We start from the raw sequence: 9,238 nt of genomic DNA on the forward strand, positions 1-9,238 counted from the left end.
TATTGGCTGGATTCACAAGATCTTTGTCTTTCATTTGCTGTACGCTGTGTATTTTTCATAAATGTTTTATGATGAGTATTTAGGTAATTCACGTTGCTCTCTGTAGTTATTCTAGTTGCTTTGGTGAGAGTTGTGATGGTGGCTGCAATGTAAAACTATGATTTATACCTGAAATATGCACATTTTTCGAACAAAACATATGCTATACAATAAATATGTTATCAGACTGTCATCTGATGAAGTTGTTTCTTGGTTAGTGACTATTTATATCTTTATTTGGTCGAATTTGTGATAGCTACCTATACAGGAAAAAAATGGTGAAAAGAAAAAGTTGTGTCTTTTGCTATGGTGGTTAGCTAATAGAAATACATATTGTGTCTTCCCTGTAAAACATTTTAAAAATCAGAAATGATGGCTGGATTCAAGAGATGTGTATCTTTCATTTGGTGTCTTGGACTTGTGATTTCATGAACATTTTATTATATGATTTCCCTGTGGCTTTAGGCTAGGCTATGCTAGTCAGCTTTTTGATGGGGGGGATCCCGGATCCGGGTTTGTGACTCGTTAGAGGCTAGCTTGCTGATATTTCTCTGTCAAGTCACAAAGTGTGCCATGTTTCTGGTGCATGTATTTAATGATACTACAACAAGTGCCAACTCGTTTGCTACAACAAGTGCCAACTTTGTTTCAAAGCTTCACCACATCATTGTAAAAATAGTCACATTATAATGGAATCGTTCTCAACCATGCATCTCATCTTTTTGATCTGAATGCACCAATTTTAGTCAGCTGTCCTACAACTGTCACGCCCTGACCTTAGAGATCCCTATTATTCTCTATGTTTGGTTAGGTCAGGGTGTGGCCGAGTGTGTTTTGGCCGAGTGTGGTTCCCAATCAGAGGCAGCTGTCTATCATTGTCTCTGATTGGGGATCATATATAAGTTGTCATTTTCCGTTTGGGTTTTGTGGGATCTTGTTTTCTGTATAGTTTATTTGCCTTACAGAACTGTCCGCTTTCGTTTTCATTTTGGTTATTTTGTTGGAGTGTTTTTTGTAAATAAATATCATGAACACTTTCCACGCTGCGCTTTGGTCCACTCTTCCTTCTACCAACGAGAGCTGTTACAACAACAGACAATTCCAGAACTAGCTAATTTTGTCTTGTCTCATCTCTCCTTATGTCGGCTGTTGTATCTGAACCGGGCTTAAGATTTCATACGCTCAACGTTTTTGTCTAAGTTGTTGGGAAAGTGGTCAAAGTAGCTGATTTGTGTCAAAAGTCACATTGTTTACATTAAAGTGGATTAGGATTTTTTGGATTACAAAAAGGTTAATAGTTTAAAAGGTATCAAAACTATTCCACACCAGTCTGCATGTTTTAAAGTTTGAATGGTGTTTCTAGCTTAAACAGTGTAAAAGGAGTAGTGGTCCAAATAATAACTAATAAAATGTCAGAAATAAGTACAATATTTAAAGTGTGACTGCTGAAGCAAGTCACATTAAAAATATCATTGATTCCATAGTTAGGGCCAGGAGTTTTTCCTTACCACCTGACCTGACTTGGAAGTAATTCTGGTCGAGTCTCTTTTCACAGCTGCCATGGAGCGCCATGAGTCTTGCAAATGAGACTTCTCCGGGCCTTAGTTATAGAGTATAAATACTGTATGGGCCTGAAGTTTTGCTGGTCAGGTCATGTGGTCAGGAAAAACTCCTGGCCCTATGGCACATGATCTAAGACAATGGTAGCCAGTATGTGGTGTAGTAGACCCACTCCCTGTACTGGAGTGAGCCAGTCAGGCTGATTGGTAGAGTACTAACCCTGTACTGGAGTGAGCCAGTCAGGCTGATTGTAGTGTACTAACCCTGTACTGGAGTGAGCCAGTCAGGCTGATTGTAGTGTACTAACCCTGTACTGGAGTGAGCCAGTCAGGCTGATTGTAGTGTACTAACCCTGTACCGGAGTGAGACAGTCAGGCTGATTGTGTGTACTAACCTGTACTGGAGTGAGCCAGTCAGGCTGATTGTAATGTACTAACCCTGTACTGGAGTGAGCCAGTCAGGCTGATTGCAATGTACTAACCCTGTACTGAAGTGAGCCAGTCAGGCTGATTGTAGTGTACTAACCCTGTACTGGAGTGAGCCAGTCAGGCTGATTGCAATGTACTAACCCTGTACTTGAGTGAGCCAGTCAGGCTGCATGTAGTGCTCTGAGGAGATGGTGAGTGTTTGAGAAACACCAGGATGATCACCAGCCAATAGAAAGGCACCGATTTAACTGCCAACCGGCACTTCCTGCGGCAGAACCTGTTCCAGCGACGCCAGCGCCGACTGTGAGACAGGAAGTAAAAAGAGACCAGTAGGGGAGGTTTTCATTGAAGAAGGGGGATCGATGGTTAGTGGGGGGTTAGGAAATACACTGCTCAAAAAAATAAAGGGAACACTAAAATAACACATCTAGATCTGATGAATGATATTCTTATTAATACTCTTTTCTGTAATTAGTTGAATGTGCTGACACAAAATCAATATCAAAATTACAAAAAAGATCCAAAAATGGTCATTCAACCAGTGGAGGTTGGATTGGAGTCACACTCAAAATTAAAGTGGAAAACCACACTACAGGCTGATCCAACTTTGATGTATGTCCTTAAAACAAGTCAAAATGAGGCTCAGTATGTGTTGTGGCCTCCATGTGCCTGTATGACCTCCTACAACGCCTGGGCATGCTCCTGATGAGGTGGCAGATGGTCTCCTGAGGGATCTCCTCCAACCTGGACTAAAGCATCCGCCAACTCCTGGACAGTCTGTGGTGCAACGTGTCGTTGGTGGATGGAGCGAGACATGATGTCCCAGATGTGCTCAATTGGATTCAGGTCTGGGGAACGGGCGGGCCAGTCCATAGCATCAATGCCTTCCTCTTGCAGGAACTGCTGACACACTCCCAGCCACATGAGGTCTAGCATTGTCTTGCTTTAGGAGGAACCCAGGGCCAACCGCACCAGCATATGGTCTCACAAGGGGTCTGAGGATCTCATCTCGGGTACCTAATGGCAGTCCAGGCTACCTCTGGCGAGCACATGGAGGGCTGTGCGGCCCCCAAAGAAATGCCACTCCACACCATGACTGACCCACCGCCAAACCGGTAATGCTGGAGGATGTTGCAGGCAGCAGAACGTTCTCCACGGCGTCTCCAGACTCTGTCACGTCTGTCACATGTGCTTCAGTGTGAACCTGCTTTCATCTGTGAAGAGCACAGGGCGGCCAGTGGCGAATTTGCCAATCTTGGTGTTCTCTGGCAAATGCCAAACGTCCTGCACGGTGTTGGCTGTAAGCACAACCCCCACCTGTGGACGTCGGGCCTCATACCACCCTCAATGAGTCATGTTTCTGACCGTTTGAGCAGGACACATGCACATTTGTGGCCTGCTGGAGGTCATTTTGCAGGGCTCTGGCAGTGCTCCTCCTGCTCCTTTTTGCCACAAAGGCGGAGGTAGCGGTCTGCTGCTGGGTGTGTTGCCCTCACTACGGCCTCCTCCACGTCTCCTGATGTACTGCGCCTGTCTCCTGGTAGCGCCTCCATGCTCTGGACACTTACGCTGACAGACACAGCAAACTTCTTGCCACGCTCGCATTGATGTGCCATCCTGGATGAGCTGCACTACCTGAGCCACTTGTGTGGGTTGTAGACTCGTCTCATGCTACCACTAAGAGTGAAAGCACCGCCAGCATTCAAAAAGTGATTCAAAACACAAGCCAGGAAGCATAGGAACTGAGAAGTGGTCTGTGGTCACCACCTGCAGAACCACTCCTTTATTGGGTGTGTCTTGCTAATTGCCTATAATTTCCACCTTTTGTCTATTCCATTTGCACAACAGCATGTGAAATTTATTGTCAATCAGTGTTGCTTCCTAAGTGGGCAGTTTGATTTCACAGAAGTGTGATTGACTTGGAGTTACATTGTGTTGTTTAAGTGTTCCCTTTATGTTTTTGAGCAGTGTATATAAAGAGGCAGGCACTGTGTTCAAAGAATATTAGAAGAAAATTTGGGAAAGAGAAGTCAATGAACTTTGAAAGAAATTTGGGAGAGGGAGAGAGCAGCATAGCATGCAGCATAAATCACAAAGTATAAGGCTCCAGCACCTCCAGTTCCTCCCGATGCCCCAGATTATATGCTGACATGTTTAAAGGGGAGTTGGAGTTGATTTATTACCTGCAGACTCATTAAAGCTGACTCCAGAGAACAGAACAGCACATACAGTAGAGAAACCTAAAGCAAGCATTTATCTACAGAAATAACAGACGTCACTACTTCATACAGAAATACAAAACTTTTACTGTACAGACTGCTGCTGCATGCGTCGAGCAAGGACACATGCGAGGTAAGGTGATTTCACTGACCTGAACTTTGACTTTGAAATTTTTTGACTGGAAAAATCAAAACGTTTATAATAGATGTCAGTTTACCTTGCTGACTGCAGGTTATTCATAAATGTTGTACAAAGCCACATATCCTATGTGCAACATGAGTGGTCAACCAAACAAACGTATTTATTAAAGCTTGTTTTACATCAGCAGTTGTCCAGACAGGATAGATAGAGGATAGATAAAGATAGATAAAGCACACAATAGTTCACTCAGGTGACAGAGGTTGTGTTTCTGTAATGAATGTGGTAGTTTCTATGATATCGCAGGTTGTGTTCTATGGTACGGAACTGCAGATGTGGTTCTAGTCTGGGGGAGTTCTCACCAAAAAGGTCCACAGCACGGTGTCTTCACCTCATCCTCGGTCACGTTCTCTGTGTTCACCGACTCCGTCTCACTGGCTGGCATACTCGCTGCAGTGGCAAACAGAGTACTCATCATACACACACACAGAACCCCATGTATAACACACCGTACATGTCACGCACACACATCTCAAACGTACAGTACACATTCAGACCCACGGTACCACAGCAGAGTCAAACACATCCCAGAGAAAATAAACCTCATTCATCAAAGAAAGAAAGAATGTTCAGCATCACTGCAGGAATGTCTAAGAAATCCCTTTTCTCAACAAAAAAAAAGCACAAATTCAGTTCGAAAGGACAATACCTCACAAAACCAAATCCATGTGCAACAGAAGAGACAGAAGAAAGTCTGTAAAGTGGGCAGATAGAAAAACAAGAAAAACAAGAAAGAAAGAAACAACTATAGGGCTTGTGTTTATTTTATATCCCCTGGAAAGTATGACAATGTGATAGGATGTCTCTTCATCGTAATAACTACTGGCTTCTAGTACCTTAYTAACTTACTATGAATTAATAAACTAACTGCCATCATAAGCGTTACTAGTATGGTCATTGTAATCCTCACTATGACTTAACATAATGAGTTAGAGATGTGGGGACAGAGGGGAGTTAGAGGACGGGACAGCTGCTATGTCTGAGGGCTCTCTGATGCAGTGGAGGAGTACAGGATGAAGAAAGAGGATGCTCCTTTAAACAGCCATATTAGACAAAAAAATAAAGTATTACTTTAAAATATTAGTCACAAAACACTACATAGTAAAATATTAGACTTAAAACACTAGATACGGCACTGACTTTTCCCCCMAAAAAATTACGTTACAGCCTTATTCTAAAATTGATTAAATTGTTTTTTTCCTCCTCATCAATCTATACATAATACCCCATAATAACAAACCAAAAACAGGTTTTTAGATTTTTGCTAATTTATCAAAAAAATAAGTATTCAGACCCTTGACTCAGTACTTTGTTGAAGCACCTATGGCAGCGATTACAGCATCGGGTATTTGTGGGTATGACGCTACAAGCTTGGCACACCTGTATTTGGGGAGTTTCTTCCATTCTTCTCTGCAGATCCTCTCATGGTCTCTCAGGTTGGATGGGGAGCGTTGCTGCACAGCTATTTTCAGAATTCTCATGAGCTGTTAGATCGGGTTCAAGTCTGGGCTCTGGCTGGGCCACTCAAGGATATTCAGAGACTTGTCCCGAAGCCACTCTACATTGTCTTGGCTGTGTGCTTAGGGTCTTTGTCATGTTGGATGGTGAACCTTCGCCCCAGTCTGAGGACCTGAGCGCTTTGGAGCAGGTTTTCATCAAGGATCTCTCTGTACTTTGCTCTGTTCATCTTTGCCTCGATCCTAACGATTCTCCCAGTCCCTGTCGCTGAAAAACATCCCCACTCCAAGTGGGCTGTCATGTGCATTTTACTGAGGAGTGGCTTCCGTCTGGCCACTCTACCATAAAGGCCTGATTGGTGGAGTGCTGCAGAGATGGTTGTCCTTCTGGAAGGTTCTCCCATCTCCATAGAAGAGAGTGACCACCAGGTTCTTGGTCACCTCCCTGACCAAGGCCCTTCTCCCCTGATTGCTCAGTTTGGCCGTGCAGCCAGCTCTAGGAAGAGTCTTGGTAGTTCAAAACGTCTTCCATTTAAGAATGATCGAGGCACTGTGTTCTTGGGGACCTTCAATGCTGCAGAATTGTTTTGGTTCCCTTCGCCAGATATGTGCCTCAACACAATCCTGTCTCAGAGCTCTCGACATTTCCTTCAACCTCATGGCTTGTTTTTTTTAATATATATTTTTTTAATTGAACCTTTATTTAACTAGGCAAGTCAGTTAAGAACAAATTCTTATTTACAATGATGGCCTACCAGGGAACAGTGGGTTAACTGCCTTGTTCAGGGGCATAACGACAGATTTTTACTTTGTCAGCTCGGGGATTCGATCCAGCAACCTTTCAGTTACTGGCCCCTTTCAGTTACTGGCCTCTGGTTTTTGCTCTGACATGCACTGTCAACTGTGGGACCTTATATAGACATATCTGTCCCTGTCCAATCAATTGAATTTACCACAGGTGGACTCCAATTAAGTTGTAGAAACATATCAAGGATGCACTTGAGCTCAATTTCAAGTCTCATAAAGGGTCTGAATACTTTTATTTCTGTTTTTTATTTTTAATACATACATTTTCAAAAACCTGTTTTCACTTTATCATTATGGGGTATTGTGTGTAGATTTCTGAGAAATGTTGTTTATTTAATCCATTTTAGAATAAGGCTGTAACGTAACAAAATGTGGAAAAAGTCAAGCTGTCTGAATACTTTACGAAGGCACTGTACTACTCTAAAATATTAGACTCTTAAAATATTCTCTAAATACTTTGGGAGAAATTCTGTAATATGAGAAGACTGCTGCTAAGACTGTGTGAAAAGAAACAAAGCTACAACTTTTATGTGAGACCACAGCCTGTTTGTGCGAGGTTACGAGGTTTGTGTGAAAGCGTTCTCTTTGACTCTTGAGTCCTCCGACAGCTCTCTCTCTCTTTCTCAATACTGCTGACTGCTGGATGTAGTGATCTTCGTTTAGCCCTGTTTTCCTATTCACACTGAGCCCCTAGCCTAGCTGATTTAACCGGGCTGCGCATGGAGAGAGAGAGAGAGGGAGAGAAGTTGAGTGCCTGGTATCAACCAGAGCAGTATGTATCCCCATTATGCTGCCTGGTGCTCCTCATGTGACTCCACTCACAGGGGATGAGAGAGTCTGGGCTCATTGAGTCAGAAACAGCAGGAGACGGCCTGCAGGGAGAGGCTTTATCAAACACAGAAAGAACACAAAAGGAAAAGCAAGACTGAAAAGATAGTGATGCTCAAACAGAATGGTCAATCACAATAGCAAAGCACAAGCAGGGCGATTAGGCTGCACACATTATGCTACAGACATTAAGCTACAGACATTATGCTACAGACATTAGGCTACAGACATTAGGCTACAGACATTAGGCTGCACACATTATGCTACAGACATTAGGCTACAGACATTATGCTACAGACATTAGGCTGCAGACATTAGGCTGCAGACATTATGCTGCAGAGATTAGGCTGCAGACATTAGGCTGCAGACATTAGGCTGCAGACATTAGGCTGCAGACATTATGCTGCAGACATTAGGCTGCAGACACACAGAGGTGTACACGCAGACACACCCAAACAAACAAATACATACACAAACACACAAGCTCACGCAAGCACGCGCAATCACCCACCCACACACAAGCTTGCTCACGCACACACGCACACTCAGACTTTTTCAATGTGGAAGGGAAGACCAGGGGATTTACCATGAGTGTCGGAGGACTGGCTGAACCACCCAAACCTGCTTCCTTTCTTCTTCTCTGTGAGGTCAGCCAGAGTCACCCCTTCATGTTTAATGCATGCAAGCCCATGCATTCAGACAGCAGACGGCACAGCAGAGAAACATGGGGAGGAGAATGGGCCTCTATCAAGATAGGTTAGAGCAGCACAGTAACAATGCACAACAACAACAACAACAACCGTAACAGCAACAATAATAGTAGGGTCGTTCCACCAATTCGGTGCCTTTCAAGAAGTGTAACTTGGTAAAAGAAAATGCTTGATTTCACCTACTTTTAACATACTGTCAGAAAGAGCACATGTTCAACTTCATAAAAACACATCTCAATGAGATAGTAAGTGGCTATTAAAACTTCAGATGGCTGCAGGGGCAGTATTGAGTAGCTTGGATGAAAGGTGCACAGAGGTGCCCAGAGTAAACTGCCTGCTCCTCATGTCCCAGTTGCTAATATATGTATATTATTATTAGTAATTGGATAGAAAACACTCTGAAGTTTCAAACTGTTTGAATTATTGTCTGTGAGTATAACAGAACTCATATGGCAGGCAAAAAACCTGAGAAGTTCCACTTCCTGTTAGAATTTTTTCTGAGGTGGCAGATTTTCAACAAGCTCTCATTGAAATTACAGCGAGATATTGATGAGTTTTCACTTCCTATGGCTTCACTAGATGTCAACAGTCAATAGAACCTTGTCTGATGACTCTAATGTGAAGGGGGCCGAAGGAGACAGGAATTAGTCAGGTCTGCCACGAGCTGACCATGCTTTCACATGCGCATTCACATGAGGAGGACCTCCGTTCCACCGCGCTCTCTGCAAGTCAATCTAATTCTGGCTCGGTTGGAACGTTATTCAATGATGTATGTTAACAACATTCTAAAGATTGATTCAGTACATCGATCTTTGACATGTTTCTACTGACTGTTACGGAACTTTTGACATTTCGTCACGTTATAGTGGACGCGCTTTGTGACTTTGAATATTTACCAAAAGCGCTAACCAAAGTAGCTAAATTGGAACTAAAATAACGGGACATTATCGAACAAATCATTCTAATGAAGTTCATCAAAGGTAAGGAAACA

General features: G+C 43.2%; 1 pseudogene; it reads right to left on the reverse strand.

Moving 5' to 3' along the window:
* The window catches only part of LOC111970724 (voltage-dependent L-type calcium channel subunit alpha-1D-like), a 101,239-nt pseudogene that overhangs the window by 49,168 nt on the left and 42,833 nt on the right, over positions 1–9,238 (reverse strand).

This window comes from Salvelinus sp. IW2-2015, linkage group LG11, assembly GCF_002910315.2.
Source record: "Salvelinus sp. IW2-2015 linkage group LG11, ASM291031v2, whole genome shotgun sequence".
Lineage (NCBI taxonomy): Eukaryota > Metazoa > Chordata > Actinopteri > Salmoniformes > Salmonidae > Salvelinus > Salvelinus sp. IW2-2015.